Source organism: Leptonychotes weddellii, chromosome 15, assembly GCF_054177405.1.
Source record: "Leptonychotes weddellii isolate Sample4059 chromosome 15, ASM5417740v2, whole genome shotgun sequence".
Taxonomy (NCBI): domain Eukaryota; kingdom Metazoa; phylum Chordata; class Mammalia; order Carnivora; family Phocidae; genus Leptonychotes; species Leptonychotes weddellii.
The window spans coordinates 28,961,601-28,983,749 of NC_138383.1; the positions used below are offsets into that span (position 1 = coordinate 28,961,601).

At 36.5% G+C, this 22,149-nt stretch overlaps 1 protein-coding gene and 1 pseudogene across 5 annotated transcripts in view; one reads left to right on the forward strand and one right to left on the reverse strand.

Annotated features, from left to right (window-relative positions):
- Positions 1-22,149, forward strand: part of VMP1 (vacuole membrane protein 1) — a 120,721-nt gene that overhangs the window by 56,847 nt on the left and 41,725 nt on the right. The window lies entirely within an intron of this gene.
- Positions 42-1,039, reverse strand: LOC102727331 (proteasome subunit alpha type-6 pseudogene; annotated as a pseudogene).

The following is a 22,149-nucleotide window of genomic DNA, read 5'->3' on the forward strand; positions in this document are numbered from 1 at the left end:
TTTGTGTTTGTAAGTGCATGTGCCCACAGAAGCACACACACTTTTTTTTTTTTTTTTCCAAAAGCACTGTTTTTATTTATACAGAGTCCTAACCACTTCAGCGGCAGGGCAGGAGTGGGAGAGATTCCTTTTTCAATCCAGGGGCCTCCATAATGTTGGTCTGTTGCTACCAAACACACAGGCAAGTGGCGTCATGGATTTGGTAAACTTACTACAATGTTTAGTCTCTCTCTGCTAGAGCAACAAGGTGAGCATCAATCTCTGCTTCTGAAAGAATCCTGAATTTAGGATTTTCAACTGTAACTACTCTAACTTCTATTTCTGAAGTTTTGAAATCAATTGAGAGAACAGTAGATAGGCGTGTAATTGCAGTTTCCACTGTCTGTTCAAATGTCCAATCAAATTTCTTCTTCACTTTTTTTTTCAAGGAAGCTGGTTGACTCCGTTTGTTTAACTCCTGCTGCAGTGGCTTTAAACCCACAGTAGTAACCTGCAGGATCACACTTGTACACCTGAGGGCCTTGTTCTTCATCTATACCAGTTAAAATCATACAACAACCAAGAGGCCTCATTTCAGCATTCTGTGTGTAGACCTGAGAAATATCAGCAATTCTTTTGCACAGCATGTCCACAGGAATCTCATAGCCATACTTGTATTTCCAATTAGCTGCCTCATAGCATGCCCTCTGTACCTGGGATCTGCTGTCACCTGTCATCCTGTCATCACACAGCCAATGTTTTCAGTTATCTTGAATAACTGAGTCACTGTGCTGGAATCCAATAATTTGTCAGGTACTTTCTTCTGTGTGACAATTACTGCACAGTCTTTCCCTCTGACAGCTACCGATGTAAGGCCACCCTGGTTAATAGCCTTAAAAGCATATTCTACTTGGTAGAGCTGGCCCTCGGGTGAAAAAATGGTAATGTGGTGGTCAGAACCAGCGCTGGAACCACGGGACATGTTGGCGCACCCACTACTTCAAGCATTGTCTCTGAGCCCCGTAGCTCCCGCACCAGGGGTACAAATTTCCCCAGAAGTTGCAACGACTCCACACACACATTTTTATGAAGAATGAGTTCATAGTTTTCTTCTCAGTGGAATCTGAGACTCAAAAAACCATTACCCTCAATGGAAGAAAACATATATGTGTGTATATATATATATATATGTGTGTGTGTGTGTATATATATTTAAATTTTTTATTTATTAGAGAGTGAGAGAGCACAAGCACGGGGAGTGGGAGAGGGAGAGGGAGAAGCAGGCTCCCCACTGAGCAGGGGGCCCGATGCAGGGCTCTATTCCAGGACCATTAGATCATGACCTGAGCCCAAGGCAGACGTTTAACCGGCTGAGCCACCCAGGTACCCCAGAAAACATATATTTTAATGACAGATGGGCTTTTTAAAAAGGCATTATTAGGTGGAAATCCACTAAGGATAGTTAATGGTTTTTAATTGAAAACAAAACTTTCAAATATGGAATAGCCAAATAACCAAATATAAAACAAATGAATCAAAGAGCTTTGAGCATCTGCTCTGTGTGGAAAGAGACAAGTTGGCCTTGGTATTTGCTTTGCCTTATCTATCAACCAGATACTGTGTCTCTTCTTCTCACATCATAATGCTTACATAAATGCTAATAATTTTTACTAATATAAACAACTTTTTAATTATTTTTAATGCTTTTTAAAACCCGGTATCTAATTTGTTTTTTTTTTAAAGCCTTCACAAAGTTTTTTTTAAAGATTTTATTTATTTATTTGACACAGCGAGAGAGGGAACACAAGCAGGGGGAGTGGGAGAGGGAGAAGCAGGCTTCCTGCGGAGCAGGGAGCCCGATGTGGGGCTGGATCCCAGTACCCTGGGATCATGAACTGAGCCTAAGGCAGATGCTTAATGAATGAGCCACCCAGGCACCCCCCAATATCTAATTTGACCCTTGTATTAACTGAAATAGTATGGAAAGGTACTATTCTTCTAATTTTAGAGAAAACTTCAAATCTAGAAGTTGTTGCCTCCCTAATTTTACACACTTAGAAGTAGAGCTAGAACCAGATCTCGGAATGCCAGCGTTATTGGTATATTCCAACTACTGAAACCATGTCCGTCTGTAGACTAAATGGCTGAGTATCTTCAGTAGCAACAACCGATACATCTGGAATTGTAATGTATGTCATTTAACATCTCAAAAACTCCTTTTGTCATCTATATAAAATCAGTAAGCTAAAGTAGAATAAGTCTAGGATGCTTGTAGTTTTAAATTTTTATGCTGTGTTTGGATGCCAAACAGGTATAAGTATTGTTCTCTGTTAAGTCAACTAATACACTGTCATTGTTTCCCTCTTTTTTTTTTTTTTTTAACTTTATTGTTTCGGAAGTCATAGTTTTTCATTTGCATAGTTTTTTTCAATCCCTTATCTCCCTTGTTTTTTTTTTTTAAGATTTTTTTATTTATCTGACAGAGAGAAAGACAGCCAGAGAGGGAACACAAGCAGGGGGAGTGGGCAGAGGGAGAAGCAGGCTTCTTACCGAGCAAGGAGCCCGATGCAGGGCTCGATCCCAGAACCCTGGGATCATGACCTGAGCTGAAGGCAGACAATTAACTACTGAGCCACCCAGCCACCCCTCCCTTCTCTCCCTTCCTCCAGCTCTGTAAAACACCTTTCTATATCACTTTCCACTTGGTAACACTATAAACTATTATCAATTCTATTTTCTTTCTTGGGAGTCCTCACTTAGGAGCTCCCACCCTCTCCCCTGCACTGCAATCTGGACTGTATTCTCTTGGATTCCCCCTGCACAATTGCTTCTTTTTCCATTTGGATCTCTTCTTTCTTTTGTTTTTGTTTGTTTTTATTTTTTTCAGTAATCTCTACCCCCAACATGGGACTCAAACTCAACGACCCTAAGATCAAGAGTTGCATACTCTATTGACTGAGCCAGCCAGGTGCCCCTTGTTTTCTTCTTTCTCAATTTACTCCTTCATTTTGGTTGAATACATTCTACCATAGCTTCCTGAGAAAGAATGAGTAGATTTGGAAATTCTGAAAATGCTGTGTCCTTCATTCACACTTAATTAACTGAATGTAGTATTCTAAGTTGAAAATAATTTTTTTAACTTAGAATTTGGAAGTCATTGCTCAGTCGTCTTCAGACCTCTGGTGTTGATATTGATGGAGCTAATGCTATCCTGACTCCTCTTCATAGGTAGTCTTTTTTGGTTGTTTTCTTTTCTAGATACTGTTAGATTCATTATCTGAGGTATGGGTCTTTAAAATTTTATTCCTCTTAATTTTTTTTTATCATTTTGCTCCTTATGTTTATCACATTCTACTTTGTATGCAATTTCCTCAACTTTATCTTCTAACTCTAATATTAAAATGTTTTTCCACTGTCATATTTATTTTCAAAAAGTGATTTGCATTATATTTCCAAGAAATGGTTTCTTATCTTTTTTTTTTTTTTAAAGATTTTATTTATTTATTTATCAGAGAGAGAGAGCACAAGCAGGGGAAATGGCAGGCAGAGGGAGAAGCAGGCTCCCCTGCTGGGGAAGGAGCCCTATGTGGGACTCGATCCCAGGACCCTGGGATCATGACCTGAGCTGAAGGCAGACGCTTAACCAACTGAGCCACCCAGGTGTCCATTTTCTTATCTTTTTTTTTTTTTAAGATTTATTTATTTTAGAGAGAGAGAGAGAGCATGCACATGAATGTGAGCACGGAGGGAAGGGGCAGAAGGAGAAGGAGAGAGAGAATCTCAAGCAGCCTCGCTGCTGAGCATGGAGCCTGACACAGGGCTCAATCTCACAACCCTGGGATCATGATCTGAGCCCAAATCAAGAGTCAGACACTCAACCAACTGAGCCACCCAGGTTTCTTATGTTTTTGAAGATATTTCATTTCTTCAGGTTTTCTGTTACTCCAGGCATGATTTTTTCCTTTGTTCTGCTTCCTGTTGGAAGCTTACCTCCAAGCCTGGTGATCCTTATTTTTCTGCTTCTATGTAAGAATAAGGCACATAAAAGCTGAACGGAAGCTCTGTGTGCGGAGGCAAGTTGTAGAAGTGGCAGGCCGTCTTATTTATTGGAACCTCCAAGTGTTAGTTTTGGTGGCTCATTCATTTAGAATAATTCATTTTCTCTAAGTGATGGATCCTCCAAATTTCTTGCTTGGGGAATATAAACTTTGTTGCTGACATTGTAAAGCTAGGCTATAGAAGTGGAGATCGCCATTTACCATATAGACTTATCATTTAACTCACTTGTGCTCAGACTATGGATACCTGTGTAAACATGTCCTGAGCCCAGAACCTTTGGTTCACTTTGTCTAGAGATTATACTTGATATCTTTTATGGGGCTAAGGGAAGTTGTCTGTGCTAAGTAGGGGTGGGACCTAGGAGTCTACTTCTTATGCTGTCTCCTCGGGGAACCTGGGTGGCTCAGTAAGTTAAGTGTCTGACTCTTGATTTTGGCTCAGGTCACGATCTCAGGGTCATAAGATCAAGCCCCGTGTCAGGCTCCACACTCAGTGAGGAATCTGCTTCTCTCTGTCTCTCTCCCTCTTCCTCTGCCCCTCCCCCTACTCGTGCTCTCTTTCTAAAATAAATCTTAAAAAATAAAATACAGTCTCCTTGGTTTTGGCCCTACCCCAGCCTCTTCTGCAGTTCAGCTGAAGACCCTTTTTGGAGTTCTGTAATGCAGATCGTTTTGCTTTTCCCTTCATTAATGCTCATTTCATCAAAGACAAAGTTCATGTTTATATTTTTTATTTTGGGGGTTATTGTTAAGATAGGAGGTGTTCCAGCTATCTATTTTGAGTAACAAACTACCTCAAAATTCACTGGTTTAAAACAAAAACATTTATAGTGCTCACATATATGAAATTTACTCAAAGTGGCTTGACTGTAAATTGGAGAATTTACTTTCAAGATGGTTTACTTACATGATTGACAAATTGATTCTGGCTGTTGGCTTGGAGTTCATTTGAACTGTTAGTTTGGGACCTCAAGTTACTCTTGATGGAGATTCTTGGGCTTCCTCATATTATGGCACCTGAGTTCCAAAAACGTGTTTGGAACGAACTTAGGTGGAAGTTGCAAGGTTTCTTATCCCAGTCACTTTGCCACATTTTGTTGGCTAAGTAAGTCACTAAAGCTAGCCCAAATTCAGAGAGGAAAATTAGGAGTAAGCAAGAATTTGCAGCCATCTCTAATCTACCACAGGGATGAAGGTCTTATTTGGTTATCTTAAAGTGGAAACCTTCCTGTGATATCATTTTTAATAGAATAGAACATTGACAAACCAGAATTTCTTTATAGGAGGGGAACGGGATGGTAAATGATCTTGAATTTATATAATGTAAGAGGTTGTTGAAAAGAATTTAGACATATTTCCTTGAAAGGGGGAAATGATGAACTTATCAAATATCCAAAAGTTGTCTCTCCTGTGGCAAGAGAATATAGTCATGCTGAGAAACTGAAGAGGTAAACTTTGTCTTAGAATTAGTGGGTAGAGGTTTTCTGAGGCCCACAAGGCTCAATATTAAAACAAAACAAAAAAACCCACTGCCTATCAGTTTTAACTGTGTACAAATGGAATTGCTATTTCAAAAAGAATGAATGCCTTATCTCTCTCTGTGGTATCTTTCATGGATCCATGCACAGCACTTCCTGCATTGTGTAAAATACTAACTGGATGACTCATTTCATTCTTCGCAAGTTTTTGATTCTAGGATTATAAATAATACATTCTGTAAACTTGTTACCATCTAAAAGCTCAACCTCTAAAAACTCAGATCTTCTAGAATTTGATGAAGTAAATTATGCTTCATCTTGTACATTGATTTGAGCTCTTGAAGACTTTTGAGTCTTGAAGATACTTAATCTTTCTCTACCATTAAGAAAATAATCTTTTTTGTTCATCTCTTATGGCCCTGATTATTTTAGTTACTTTTTGACTGGATCTTCTCTAATTCAGCTTTGTTTGTTTTGAGTCGTGGAAACCAGCCTGCACACAATATTCTGATGGTTATGAGGTTTGGCTGCTTTCATCGTATAAAGCCAATAATTACAATCACTGTTTTAGGATAAACTATATATTTCTTATTCCCTAATTTTATATCTGCTTATATTGAAAAATCAAGTAAGCAAAATGTGGACATTCTGTTTCATGTCCTTTAATCAGAAATTATATATTCTTTTTGAACATTTCATTTAAAATTTTTACCCAGAATTGCAGATATATGTACTATCAACCAATTATGCAGTCACACTAGAGAATAATTAGGTGAAATAATATGATAAAAGACTAATTCATCCCTGGCAACTATTGATTTTCTTTCTGAGATCAATAGAACTACATATAAGGTCCTTAAATGAAGTACCATAGTACAACTCTGAAGTAGGGATATTTTTCCAGATTTGGACAGGAAGCACATTCAAGAACACACAGCCAGTGAATCTCAGAGCCAGCACACAACCCAATTTTCTTTTTTTTAAAAGATTTTATTTATTTGTCAGAGCGAGAGAGAGCACAAGCAGGGGGAGCGGCAGGCAGAGGGAGAAGCAGGCTCCCCGCTGAGCAAGGAGCCCAATGCAGGACTTGATCCCAGCACGTTGGGATCATGACCTGGACTGAAGGCAGACGCTTAACCAACTGAGACACCCAGGCATCCCCCAACACAATTTTCTGCCATCAAGATTAGTACTCTGCTTACTGTACTACAACATAGCAACATTTTCCTCTAGTTTAATGCAGTAAAAAGTGAAGAACCAATTTAAAAATTTTTTTTTCCCCTATACTTGATTTGATTTTTCTTTCTTTATGGCCTTTCATTGTTTTGTTTTGTTTTTTTACAAGTTTTCATCAATTTTGTGGCTTATTATAGATTTTAGCGTATGTGGATGTATTTATCCCTGTATACTTTTTCCCAGATTTAGACAAGGGGTTTTGTGAGGGTTATAACTTCGTTTATTTATTTTGCGGTTATGGGGGTGGGGGTACAATAGTTGGGGAGGGGACTGTTGCCAGTTTTCCACATTATAAATTATCTGAGAGAGTCCTCACTGTTTTAATTCATTATTCAAAGAAGAGCTTCTAACTGTGGCTTAGCAAAAATAAGTTTTTGTTTTTGTTTGTTCTTGCTAACTCTGTGGACTATTACTATGTCCAAGTAAAATCTATTATATCTCAGCTGTTTTGATACACTTTTGTGACAAATTCTTGTTTTTGTTTTTAAGGCTTTCACTATGCAAATAAATTTATAACAATTTGTAAGGATTTTTTGTCATTTTATTTGTAAATAGTGATCTTAAAAATATTTATCTTTTCAGTAACAAACTTGTTTTAGGCTCTTTGCTTCTGTTATTTTTCCAAATTTGCATATTTTACAATTACATAAATGCTTAAAGTAATAGGACTGGAAGTAGTAAAAGTAAAAAGTAAAAGCCCACATACCTACTTCCCAGAGTGGGATAATAATCACATTTTAGACTGTGTTCTTTGCATATATAACTTTTAAAAATAAAAACTAGAACATACCATAAATATTAGTCTGAAGTTCCTTTTTCACATATATGTCATGGACATTTGATACTGATTTTTAAAATTGTGTTACTACGGAGTGACACAGGTCATTGTGGAAAATTTATGTGTGTATTTAAAAATAATTCCTATATCCTTCAGTCTGTTTTTCTATAAGCATCTATAAGAGTGAATTGTATTTATTGCTTTGTGACTTGTTTTGAATATAAAAACATCCTATGAACAAAAAATTTTCAGTGTCATCAAATATTTTCCGTATCTTTGCTTTTTATAACAACTTTGTTACAAAGTATGTTCATTGTATAACATGTTGAAAATACAGATAAACAAAAAAAGAAAGAAAAAAACTTCATCTAACCGGTTCATTTACCCGTTTTTTATATTTAGTATATTTCTCACTTTCTTATTGATTGACATTTTTAAGGAGATTTCTTTTGTTATATGCTTTTCTGCTGTTTTTTCCATATTGTTTATTGTGTGTGTTTTTATTATGTTTTACTTCTTGGATAAACAAGTTTACTTTTTTAAAAATTCTAATATCTTAGACTTTCCCTTTTGGAGTGATGCCTAAAATTATCTTACTGAACCCTTATGACTATGTAGTGAATATTAGCCATATTTCCTTTTAGTATATTTATGGTTTGATCCTTCCATCTTTAAATATTTATTAAAATATTTGTATCTATCATATAATGTAGAAATCTAACTTTCTCCCCTTTAGGTAACTAGCTATGTGATATTCCAACATTTTCCCAGTGATAGCAATATGTTAGTTTTGTCTTACACTTTATTGTTATAAATTGCATATTTTATTTTTGTAAATAGTTATTGTTATGTAAAAAGATACTATGTTTTTATTTATTTGGTAAGCTATAACTTTATTGACATCTTTTAGTTATATCTTTGTGATTTAAAAGTTTTTATAGTATTCAGTTTCGCAAGGATCCAAAAGTTTATCTGACTTTGGTGCTGGAATTTCCTCACAGATACATGTATTTTGTAAAACCCCCAATTTGATAAGAACACTAAAATATAGAAAAGTTGGATCAACTGTAGCTAAAACAGGAAATTAAGTAAAATGAGTGGGTATATAAATTTTAAGATTGCCTGAGACTGAGGTAGAAAATGTGTTTTTTATTCATTTAGGTAAAGCCCTTTGATAGAATAAATTTATCAGCAGGAAGAGTGAAAAAAAATACTTGGCTCTCATTGCTTTATCATGTGCTCTCCAACTAGGTTAAAGGGTATATATGCTTTTATTAGGAAATTGTGACTAGGTAGCAATTTTACAGCCAAGTATTTGCGTAAATTCTAGTTTTGACTAATCGTTGGATTTTGTACCATAGATATTTTGAGGAGAATAAGAGATTACTAATACATTTATTTTAATTTGGATTCTTTATGGTACCTCATTTATTTTTGTGAGTACAGTACTGAGATTAGGCAGTATTTTTCCACTAAACTGACTTCCTTTTGTTCTTGGCTTTCTATCATGTTTTCACTAGATGTCTGTGGGAGGTAGACATGAATAAATGTAGCTTCCTATGACCTTGAACTATTCTAGCATAATTTATAAAATATAAGTCTAGATAGCTGTTTATGTGCTTGATGGACTATTTCATGCAAGATTTTTTTTTATGATTTTATTTAAAGAGAGAGTGCATCCACATGCAAGCAGAGGGAGGGGCAGAAGGAGAGGGAGAGAATCTCAAGCAGACTCTGTGCTGAGTGGGGAGCCCAACGTGGGGCTCAGTCTCATGACCCTGAGATAATGACCTGAGCCAAAATCAAGAGTCAGATGCTTAACTGACTGAGCCACCCAGGCACCCCTCATGCAAGGTTTAATTGTTCTCTTTATGATATTCTTTTTCTTCTTTGTTCCTGATTTCTGTTAATGATGTCACCATCCTCATAGTCACAGTCAAAACAGAGTCATCTGACTCCCTCCTTGCTTCCCATATCCATTCTTCAAGGCCTGTTGACTCTACCTCCTCAATATCTTCATATCTGCCCTCTCTGGTTCAGATCTTTACCACCTCTTCCCTGAACATTTCCAGTGACTTCCTGATAGGTCTCCTCTTTACTTACTAGCTTTTTCCCCCCAGTCCATTTCCTGAACAAAGCAACAAAAATAACTTTCTGAAAAAATACCTCTGGTCATGAAACTTTGCTGCTCAAAAATCTTCCTAATCCCCAGAAATTGTTTCTTGCTATAACTTTCTTGTGTCATCTTCTACCTTCGTTTAAAACTATTTATGGACTGGGCGCCTGGGTGGCTCAGTTGGTTAAGCGACTGCCTTCAGCTCAGGTCATGATCCCAGAGTCCTGGGATCGAGTCCCGCATCAGGCTCCCTGCTCTGCGGGGAGCCTGCTTCTCCCTCTCCCACTCCCCCTGCTTGTGTTCCCTCTCTCGCTGTGTCTCTCTCTGTCAAATAAATAAATAAAATCTTAAAAAAAAAAAAAAACATAAAAACTATTTATGGACTTCCTGGGGTACCTGGCTAGTTCAGTCAGTAGAGCATGTGACTCTTGATCTCAGGCTGGTGAGCTTAAGCCCCATGTTGGGAATAGAGTTTCCTTTTAAAAAATAGGATAAAATAAAAATTAAAAGTATTTTTTAAAAATAAAACTATTTATGGACTTTTCTTATCTCTCCCAAGAGTCTGTAAACTCCTTGAGAGGAGACCACAAAAATTATTTGCAACAACACCTGCCTGGTCTTGCACATACTACTCATGTGGTAGATACTTTGAATAAACTAAGACATATCGAGAGAGAAAATGTACGTTACATGAAACATGTTCACTTAATAGTCTCACTCCACTACCAAGTAAAATGTAAACTGCAATGAACACAGATCATTTACATAAGAAAGACTGAATTGTTCTGCATCTTTAATAGTCATCTGAGAACAAGACTTGAATATAGGAAACATCAGTAGTTAAATGACTTAAATATTTTAAATTCACATTAAGTAAAAGAAGGTTCATAAAATTCCATATTTTAGAAACAACCTGAAATTTCTTGTAGCAACTTGTTTATTCTGTAGGCTGCATAGCCAAAGAAAGGAGGAAAATTAGAAACATTAGGAATAAAAAAGTTTGAAAAATAAAGTAACCTATTCACTTGATGTATCATAAAAGATTAGAGCAATGGGAAATGGGAGCATGGGGGTGGTTGTGGTATTTTTGTGTTTAAAGCTTACACAATAGAGCAGGAATGTTGTATATATTTACTTGGAAGAATATGGTTTGAATAAGTTTGCTTTCCTAAACACCATCTGGCCAAGTGACCTGGCTACTTAGATTCTTTTGCACAAAATATTAGGTTGCTGACTGTGTGAAATTTACTGTTTCTTATTATTCCTATAGGAAATTGAGAATTAAGGTAGAAGTAAGAAATTTAATTTTCTTAAAACTTTATCTGTTAAGAGAATGCAGTTTTTTTCCTCCATTATTATATTGATTAGCTTGTTTTTCTGTTGAGTGTAAATCATGAGTCTGTACACCATCTTAGATTAAATATTTCCTCAAAGGCAGTTTTATAATTTCTGGATTTAATCTTATTTTAAGGGAGCATGTTTTTAGCTTCTGTTTAGGACTGCATTATGTAAATTGATTAATATTTGCCACTTAATCTGATTTATTGAAGATAAACCCCCAAATTAAGTTTAAATGCTAATATCTTTTATCTTACTAGTTGGTATTAAATATTATTTAAGGCCCAAAAAACTTTTCTTTTTTAGGTTAATAAGATCCTTTCCTATTCAGAAATTTCAACTTATTTACATTATTTTTTTAGTGAGAACACATAACACAAAAAAGTTCGTCAGTTGTAATGGTAGTTCTCATTCTTATGGCTGGTACATTTCTCTTTATGCAGTAGACTAGATTACCCAGTGAACATCCCCCAAGGTGCAAGATGATAATTAAAGGTTCTTTTGACACTCTTTTGGTAATGATAGAATATGTGTTTGAACATTTGAGTTTAGAGACTTTGGGAAAGCATTTAATAATGATTATTTATACACTCACTAAAGTGCTTTAACGTTCCTTTGATGCTATTCTCTGTTAAGCACATTTTCCTATGAAGTGTTTGCAGTTGCCCATACCATACCAATGCCTGCTGGTTTTTCCCCCTGTGAACTGTCTGTTCCTTTACATACAGAGATTTATGGAAGAGTTCATGGTGTGGATGACTTGAAACCCAACAGGACTATTTTCGTATACTTTAGTGCCAGTTGAACAGTCTGGGTGTCAGTTGTTGCTGGGACCTGTTTTTGACTCTGTCGAACCTTTACTGGCTGTGGTTTGTCTGGCCATCACATGACTTCTCTGAAAATTCCCCCTCCCCTTCATTTCCAGTAAACTGTTTGAGTAGGAGTGAGTCAGAGTGAAACCAGCTTCCCTGTAACCACAGGGCTTGTTAAAGAATTTGTCAACGTGGACTCTAGAGGGTTTGCATTAAGCTTTGCAGTAACAGCTATGGTTTGTGTTGCGTCAGGACTTCCACAGAAAAGCTTCCTGCTCTCAAGATCTTTTCCTTGTTTGCAAGGGGTTAAACTGATCAACTTTACCATAATGAACAGTAGAGACACATGTTAAACACATTTCTTTATCATTTAAAGGCGTGTCAGAGCTACCAGGGTTGACTGTAGTTTCTCTTTTCATAATCAGCCACACCCAACAACTTTAGTTTTAGACAGGCCTGCTAGATCTTCTTTCAGGCTGGCTCATGACTTTACCACAAAGTACCATCAAGATTAAGCAATTTTAAGTGGTCTCTTTTGAAGGATTTTGTTGCAGGATATTGCGACTGCTAGCACATTTAACTTCGGTACACAAAGGTCACTTGCACTGGGCTCAATGAGAAAAGGTAGCACTTGAAATAGTTCTATACTTGTAGTTTCTAAGCACACACACTTAGCATGTTTTATATGGAATTCTTAATGCCTCATTTTATTTGCTTTCTCAGGAAACTTTTACTTTATTTTGAACTCTTTTCTCACCATCCCACTCCCAGACTTTTAATCCTTATTTGTTTTCTGAGTCTTCTCTATTTCTTTAACCCATTTTTATAGTAGTATTAACTAACTGAACAGGAATTGCAGCTTGATGCAAGCTGCTGAATGAATGGCCACTGGGAAACTTATCTTCTCATTGTGCATTCCTGAATCCATTTGTTTTTACATGTGCATTTCTGTATTTAACCATGTCATCTCAGCCAGACTTTTCTTTTAAAAATTAAATTTAACGAATGCATTTAAATCCAACCTCCTAAAAACCATTTTTATTCTGCTTACTTTTTTGGTAACAAAATAAATTTCAAGAAAACAAGTGGTAGAAATTATTGAGCTAGTTATTCCTCACAGGAAAGAATACAGAATAGTGGAAGTTTGAAATTGTTATATTCTAGCAATGCTTACTAACTCTCAATGGTCAAATTAAAATAGAAAAAAATTTCTTTTGATGCGAGAGCACTTGTCATTGAATCTAGATTTTAAAATGAAAATAAGAGGTTAATGTAGCCTAGTCCTTAGCAAAGCATAGTAAGTAATAAATGTTTAAGATTTTTCTTGTTAGTTTGTTTGGATATTGGAGTAGAATATAGTTTTATGTCTGCTTTGTTCTTTTCATTAGCACACCTGTTTACAGATACGGGGAAAAAATTAGCAGTGGGTAGGCATTAGGTTACCTTTGTTAAACTAATTTAAAGATTTTTTTTTCAGGTTATGTTTCAAACACCTTTTGTAAAATGCCTTTGGAAAGGCCCCTTTCATTGAAATGTGGACCAACAGACTATGTATAATGTGGTTTTGCTCATGAGTTTGCAAATCAGCAACATAGGAATACAAACTCACCCTCTGTTATACCTGCTGAGTGCGCCCAGGGGTCTTGGCCCAAGACCAGAGTTTAATGCAAGACATGGACAGTAGAATAATTATTATGCTCATTTCCTATTACAAAAGGTGTGTTGTTGTTGTTGTTTTTTAAGATTTTATTTATTTGAGAGAGAGCACAAGAGTCAAGCACAGGGTAGGGGCAGAGGGAGAGGAAGAAGCCAACTCCCCCTGAGGAGGGGCCCTGTGGCAGCCCTCCTAGGACCCTGGGATCTTGACCTGAGCTGGAAGCAGACACTTAACTGACTGAGCCAGCCAGATGCCCCACAAAAGATGTTTTTGTTTCTAATTAGCCAAGGTGTTTGGTTTGTCATAATAGATCTGTAGTTCTCTCTTACTGAGTACTTAAGGAAATTTCTCCTGGTAGAGTGTTCTTCCCATTTTCCTGTCTTGGAAATGTAAAAACCTGACTGCAGTGCTTTTAAACTCAAGCACTAGGATAGCAGGAAGAGGGCATGGTAATTAATTCAGTGCTCCCTCAAAAGTATGCATGTACTCTAGACTTCTCTGTCTCCTTCCCTGATATAGGTCTGCATCAACTAATCAAAACCTATAAAAATTTGTGTGTTTACTGCTTCTTGAGGTAAAAACTTCAGTAAGTTCATAGCCTGTTATTAAAGCAGTGCTGCCATTTGTTGGTTTTAGATTTGCCTCTCCCACATTATAAAGGGTGCCACCCTCATTCTAGCATTGTAAGATTGTTTTAACACTTCCCCTTTCCTCTTTTCATAACTCTAGATTTCAGTTGGTTCCCTTTTCAGCCTTTCTAGAGAAAGTAATAATTTACTTTTTATATCTAACAGCCCCTAAAAGTCTTTGATCCCTTTTTTTTTCCCCATGGCTCTTTATCTAATTCTTTTATATCTTTCCTAACATGAAGTTATCAGATCTGCACATGATTTTCTAAGAGCATTACTATACTCATGTTTTTTCAGATTTCTACAACTATTGTGCTTTGCCAATGCATTTTGCTGATGTTTTTAATAAATTGTTTACTTCAATAAACCGTTTACTTGGGAGACTACTCCCAGTTCCCTTTTCTTTGTTCAAAATGTAAAACTCTTATAACCCATCATTTTATATTTAAATAATTTTTCCCTAAATGTGGTATCTTACTATGGTCTACATTGTTGCATTTCTTCTTGCTCAAGTTCACATGATCTTTCAGTTTATTGTCATGAATTTGGCATTTCTTACTTTAAAATTTTAATTTCAGCTGTAAATTTGGAGCTTAAACTCTTTGCTCCTTTTGCCAGGACCATTTATAAATTTGTTAAGCAAAATTGGTTCTATCTTAGGGAGGAATCCCACTATTTACATGTCTTATATAATAGAGAAGATCCCATTTATCTTTATTCTTTGTTTTCAGTCTCTTAAGTTTCCTGTCCTTGATAGTTTTGTAAATTCCATACTGACTTTGTTTTCATAGCTTTGGATGTTTAAGTGAAGTTCATCTCAACTACTTTTACTTTTTTCCATCCAGAACCTAGTATTGTTGTCTTACATACATAGCAGGTTGTCATGCTTTTTGTTTTCTCAATTCCAATTTGAATTTGGAAATAAACATTATTCATTAGTTACTTGTAACCAAAATAGAATCAATTATAAAGTGCTAAAAATGAAGGGTGACTTTCCACCCCAGCATCAAACTAAGACTTGGTAAATACCCTTTCTGGTGAGACATGAGGAGATCACATGAGGAGATACTGACTTCAGACTGGAAAAAGAGAAGAAAAGAAATGTGCATGACTTGTATAATGTGTCATTTCTAGTAAATCTTGCATACTCAGACATTTTCCCTGAGTGTCTAGAGCACTGTTGTTCTTGAACTGCAGAGTCTGTTTTTATTTCAAATAGAGGCTAGGCAGGCACTGATAAGAATGGATACCTGCCTGCCTTCCTAAGAATTACCATATGGTTTCTTTTCTTTTTAGTTTACTTATTTATTTTTTAGTAATCTCTACGTCCAGTGTGGGGCTTGAACCCATGACTCTGAGATCAAGAGTAGCACGCTCTTCCGACGAAGCTTGTCAGGCACCACCTTTTTTTTTTTTTGAGAGAGAGAGTGGATGCCTCTGAGCCAGGGGAAGGGGCAGAGGGAGAGAATCTCAGGTAGATTCCCAGCTGAATGCAGAACCCTAAATGGGGCTCAATCTCACGACCCTGAGATCATGACCTGAGCTAAAATCCAGAGTCACTTGCCCAACCGACTAAACCACCCAGGTGCCCCTCAAGTTTTTATTTAAATTCCAGTTAGTTAACACACAGTGTAATATTAGTTTCAGGTATACAATGTAGTGATTCAGCACTTACATACAACACCTGGTGCTCATCACCACAGGTGCACTCCTAATCCCCTTCATCTATTTAACTCATCTCCCTACACCTCTCCTGTCTGGTAACCATTAGTTTGTTCTCTGTAGTTAAGAATCTGTTTCTTGATTTGCCTCTTTTTTTTTTCCCCTTTGCTCATTTGTTTCTTCAATTCCACATATGAGTGAAATCATATTTGTCTTTCTCTGACTCATTTCACTTAGCATAATACTCTGGCTCCATCCATGCCATTGCAAATAGCAAGATTTCTTTCTTTCTTTCTTTCTTTCTTTCTTTCTTTCTTTCTTTCTTTCTTTCTTTCATTTATTTGGGACGCCTGGGTGGCTCAGTCGGTTGAGCATCTGCCTTTAGCTCAGGTCATGATCCCAGGGTGTTGGGATCGAGTTCCGCATTGGGCTCCCTGCTCAGGGGGGCCCTGCTTCTCTCTCTCCCTCTGCCTGCCGCTCCCCATGCTTGTGCATGCGCTCTCTCTCCCCCTGACAAATAAATAAAAATCTCTTTAAAAAATTTATTTATTTGTCAGGGGGAGAGAGAGAGAACGAGGAAGCACAAGCAGGGGAAGCGTCAGGCAGAGGGAGAAGTGGACTCCCCACTGAGCAAGGAGCCCAATGCGAGACTCAATGCCAGGACACTGGGATTGTGATCTAAGCCAAAGGCAGATGCTTAACCAACTGAGCCACCCAGGCATCCCAATTTCATTCTTTTTTATGGCTGAGTAATATTCCATATGGTTTCTTTTCAACACAAACCTAAGCAGGGAGAAAGAAATAGAGGAAAAGGAAGCAGCAGATACTGGTCAATTTAAATGTGGGTAACTTGGACTTGAATTTTAATTTGACTGAACTATGTAAAGGAAGAAAAAAGTACTGTATGCTTATCTGAACTTCTAAAAATACTTCTCTGCTTTTTATCTAACAATGTTAACAAATGCTGATGATCAGCCCTGAGAAAACCTCCTGAAACCTTACTTCTTCCATCTTGTCTTTCCTCCTAGACTACTCACAAGATATTTTATGTCTAAAAGATTATTTGTGAGTTTTAAGATTAGTAATCATAGGGAGATAACCATTACAAGTGTAAATAACTGAAGAATTACCTCTTATTTTCTGGAGACAAGAATATGTTGATTAAGAATTAGCATTCAAGAGTAGTAATCTTTTTTTTTTTTTAAGATTTTATTTTTAAGTAATCTCTACACCTAACATGGGGCTTGAACTCACAACCACGAGCTCAAGAGTTGTGTGGTCTACCCACTGAGCCAGTCAGGTGCCCCTAGGAATAATAATCTTACGCATTGCTACTCTCTTATGAAGGAGGATTTGGTAAACTAATTGTTGGCATTACAAAACAGATTTGATAAATTTTCAGTTCTTACTGCATTTCCTTCCTTCCCTTCTTCCTGCTTTACAGCCCTCTTCCTTCCTTGATATTAACATGTTGCTTTTCTCTTTTTGTAATTAAAAACAAAATAAAACAAAAACCTTATCCCCTTGGTTGTAAGGTTGCACTAGAACTGAGCTCATCATAATGCCAACAAAGAATTCTGACAAGATACTTTATTTCACTGGCTCTCAGGTTTTTTTAATCTTTTGACAGTTACTGTGTAATTTAACTTTGGTCTATTATTTTTCCCATAATCACTTTTATCTCTTATTTATCATGGTGATAGATACTATTTCACCATTTTATAGAAAAGCTGAAGAAACTGGCTCAGGAAACTTTAAAGACAGTATGATCAGTGCTGTATCATTTTGATGTCACATGAGCTCTGTAGAATTAGTGTTTGTATTGTTTCTCTAAGTACTTTTTCATCTTTTCTCTTTTTCTTGTTCTCCTTTGCATTATCTCCTTTGCATATCAAGGTAGGTTTCCTGAGTCATTCATCATCTCTTTTTGCTTTTTCTACCGATTACTCTCCCCCTCCCATATACACACATGAAATTTTCACAATATGCAATCTAATAAAAGTACCATAAGTAATAGAAATATATGAATATGAACAGGAACAAAAACTGAATTTTCTTTTCAGATTTCTAGAGGACCTAGTTTTTTAGTACTTATTTAGTTAGTAAGTGGCCAAAATAAGTATTTCTTATTGTTTCAAAGAATACACAGATCTTCTTTGCTTGTGTTCAGTTTTCGTTGATTTTGATGGATGTGAGATATATTTTATATATAATTTCCTCTTTTTTAAAGGGGAAAAGATGGTTTTTATTTTATGTTCTAATTTATTTTTATTTATTTTTTAAAGATTTTATTTATTGGAGAGAGAGAGAATGAGAGAGAGCAAGCACATGAGAGGGGGGAGGGTCAGAGGGAGAAGCAGACTCCCTGCCGAGCAGGGAGCCCGATGCGGGACTCGATCCAGGGACTCCAGGATCATGACCTGAGCCGAAGGCAGTTGCTTAACCAACTGAGCCACCCAGGCGCCCTCTTCTAATTTATTTTTAATGTGCCAGAGAAAAGGAAATCTTAGTCCCAGTTTTAGATAATAACAAAAGCAAGCAATAGTAATTCTAGCTAGATAATCCAATACTGTTCTTATAATCATTTGTCTTTAATTCTCTAAAAAATTAGTGTACTGGATGGGATATGAAGAAGACAGGACAACTGTTAGCTCATTACACATGGGAGTACACAGATTTCTTATATTTATCATTTACAGTATTGGTTTTTGCCACATCTGTGAAACAGTTGTACCATTAGTCCCTTCTTTTATTTTTTCATTTTAACTATTGAATTATTTTTTTAAAAATTGAAATATAGTTGACACATAAAATTGTATTCATTTCAGGTATACAGCATAATGATTTGATATACATACATGTTGCAAAATGATTACCACAATAAGTTTAGTTAATATCCATCACCATACATAGTTACAATTTTTTTCCTGTGATGAGAACTTTCAAGATCTACTCTCTTAGCAACTTAGCAATTTCCAGCCATACAATACAGTATTGTTAACTATGTCATCATGCAGTATACATTCCCAGAATTTATTTATCTTATAACTGAAAGCTGGCATCATTTCAGCACCATCACCCACTGCTTCTCCCCCCTGCCTCTAGCAACTACCAATCTTTTCTCCGTATCTGTTACTTTGGGGCTTTAAAAATATTCCACATATAAATAAGATTATACAGTATTTGTCTTTCTCTGTCTTATTTCATTTAACACAGCATCCTCAAGGTCCATCTATGTTGTTGCACATGGGAGGATTTCCTTCTTTTTTAATGGCTGACTAATATTTCAGGGTGTGTTTGTGTATGTGTGTGTGTGTGTATTTCCCACATTTTCTTTATTCAACCATCAGTGGACACTTAGGTTGTTTCCATGTCTTGGATATTATAAATAATGCTACAGTAAACCTGGGGGATGCAGATATTTTTTCAAGATATTGGTTGTCTCCTTTGGATTAATACCCAGAAGTGGAATTGCTGGATCATATGATTGTTCTATTTTTAATTTTTAAGGACTCTCCATACTGACTATACCAATTTACATTCCCCTAAACAGTGCACATGGGTTCCCTCTTCACCACATCCTCACCAATACTTAGTATCTTTTGTCTTCTTGATGATAGGCTTTCTGGGCACCTGGTTGGCTTAGTTGGTAGAGCATGTGACCCTTGATCTCAGGGACATGAGTTTAAGCCCCACATTGGGCATAGAGCCTACTTTAAAAAAAAAAAGATACAGGCTTTCTAACATTTATGAAGTGATACCTCATTGGGGTTTTGATTTGCATTTTTCTGATAATTAGCGATGTTGAATACCTTTTCATTGTACCTGTTGGCCATCAATAGGTTGTCTTGAAAATATATCTGTTCAGATACTCTGCCCATTTTTTAAATCAGATTCTTTTCTGTTGAGTTGTAGGAGTCCTTATATATTTTGGATATTAACCCCTTATCACGTATAGAATTCATAAATATTTTCTCCCATTGGGTAGGTTACCTTTTTGTTTTTGTTGATGGTTTCCTTTGCTATACAGAAGCTGTTTAGTTTGGGGGCGCCTGGGTGGCTCAGTCATTAAGCATCTGTCTTTGGCTCCGGTCATGATCCCAGGGTCCTGGGATCAAGCCCTGCATCGGGCTCCCTGCTCCACGGGAAGCCTGCTTCTCCATCTCCCACCCCCTCTGCTTGTGTTCCCTCTCTCGCTATGTCTCTCACTGTAAAATAAATAAATAAAATATTTTAAAAAAAAAAGAAGCTGTTTAGTTTGATAGAATCCCACTTGTTTATTTGCTTTCGTTGCCTTTGCCTTTGCCATGGTGTCCTATCCAAAAAAAATCATTGCCAGGACCAGTGTCAAGGAGCCTATCTCCCTGTGTTTTCTCTAGGTGTTTTATGGTTTTGGATCCTTTATTCAAATCCTTTAATCCATTTTCAGTTGATTTTTCTATATGGTATAAGATAGGGGTCCAGTTTCATTCTTTTGCATGTGGCCATCCAATTTTCCCAACACTATTTACTGAAAAGACTGTCCTTTCCCTATTGTATATTTTTGGCTCCATTGTCTTAAATTAATTGGCCATATTAGTGTGAGTTTCTTTCTGGGCTCTCTATTCTTTTCTAGTGATCTGTGTGTTTGTTTTTAAGTTAATTCCATACTATTTTGATTACTATAGCTTTGTAATGTTCTTTGGAATCAGGAAGCGTGATGCCTTCAGCGTTGTTCACCTTTGTCAAGATTGCTTTAGCTATTCTGGGTCTTATGTGGTTTCATACAAATTTTGGGGTTGTTTTATTTTATTTCTGTGAAAACTGCCATTGGAATTTTGAAAGGGATTGCATTGAGTCTGTAGATTACTTTGGGTAGTATGGACATTTTAACAATATTCCTCCAATCTGTGAGCACAGACTATCTTCCCATTTGTGTGTTCAGTTTCTTTCATTAGTGTGTAATAGTGCAAATATAAATGGGATTGTTTTCTTAATTTCTCTTTCTGATACTTCATTATTAATGTATACAAGTGCAACTGATTTGGGGGTCACCTGGCTGGCTCAGTTGGAAGAGCAAGCAACTCTTGATCTTGGGCTTGTGAGTTTGAGCTCCACCTTAAGTGTAGAGATTACTAAAAATAAATAAACTTAAAAAAAAGAGGGGTGCCTGGGTGATTCAGCCATTAAGTGTCTGCCTTCGGCTCAGGTTATGATCCCAGGGTCCTGGGATTGAGCCCCACATCGGGCTTCCTGCTCAGCGGGAAACCTGCTTCTCCCTCTGCCCCTCCCCCTGCTTGTGTTCCCTCTCTTGCTGTCTCTGTCTGTCAAAAAATAAATAAAAATCTTTAAAATAAAAAAAGGAATGCAACTGATTTTTGAATATTGATTTTGTATCCTGCAACTTAATTTGTTTACTTATTAATTCGTTTATTCTAATACTTTTTTTGGTGGAGTCTTTAGGATTTTCTACATATAATATGTCATCTACAAACAAGCATAGTTTTATTGTTTTCCTTTTGAATGAATGCCTTTTGTTCCTTTTTCTTGCCTAATTGCTCTGACTAGACTCCCAGTACTATGTTGAATAAAAGTGGTGAAAGTGGGCATCCTTGTCTTGTACCAGATCTTAGAGGAAAAGCTTTCAGTTTTTTACCATTGAGTCTGAAATTAGCTGTGGGCTTGCTGTATGTGACCTTTATTCTGTTGAAGTACATCCCTTCTATACCCACTTTGTTGAGAATTTGTATCATGAATGGATGTTGGATTTTGTCAAATGCTTTTCTTGCATCTATTGAGATGATCGTATGATTTTATCCTTCATTTTGTTCATGTGGTGTATTTCAGCCATTGAAATTGTATATTGAATCATCCTTGCATCCCTGGAATAAGTCCCAATTGGTGAGTGATCCTTATAGTGTATTGTTGAATTCACTTTGCTAAAATTTTTTGAGAACTTTTGCATCTGTGTTCATCAGAGATATTGGCCTGTAATTTTCTTTGCTTATAGTTTTCTTGTCTGATTTTGGTATTGGGATAATGCTGGCCTTGTAAAATGAGTTTGGAAGTGTTCTCTCCTCTTCTGTTTTTTTGGAAGAGTTTGAGAAAGATTGGCATTAGTTCATCTTTAAATGTTTAGTAAAATCCACCAGTGAAGCCTTCTGGTCCTGGACTTTTGCTTGTTGGGAGGTTTTTGAGTACTGATTCAATCTACTTACTAGTAATTGGTCTGTTCAGATTTTTTATTTCTTCATGATTCAGTCTTGGTAGGTTGTAGATTTTTAAGAATTTATCCATTTCTTCTAGGTTGTCCAGTTTTTCAGTGTATTATTTAAGTCTTTTTTTCTTGGTGAATCTAGCTACAGGTTTGTCTGTTACGTTTATTTTTTCCAAAAAATCAGCTTGGTTTTCATTGATCTTTTCTATT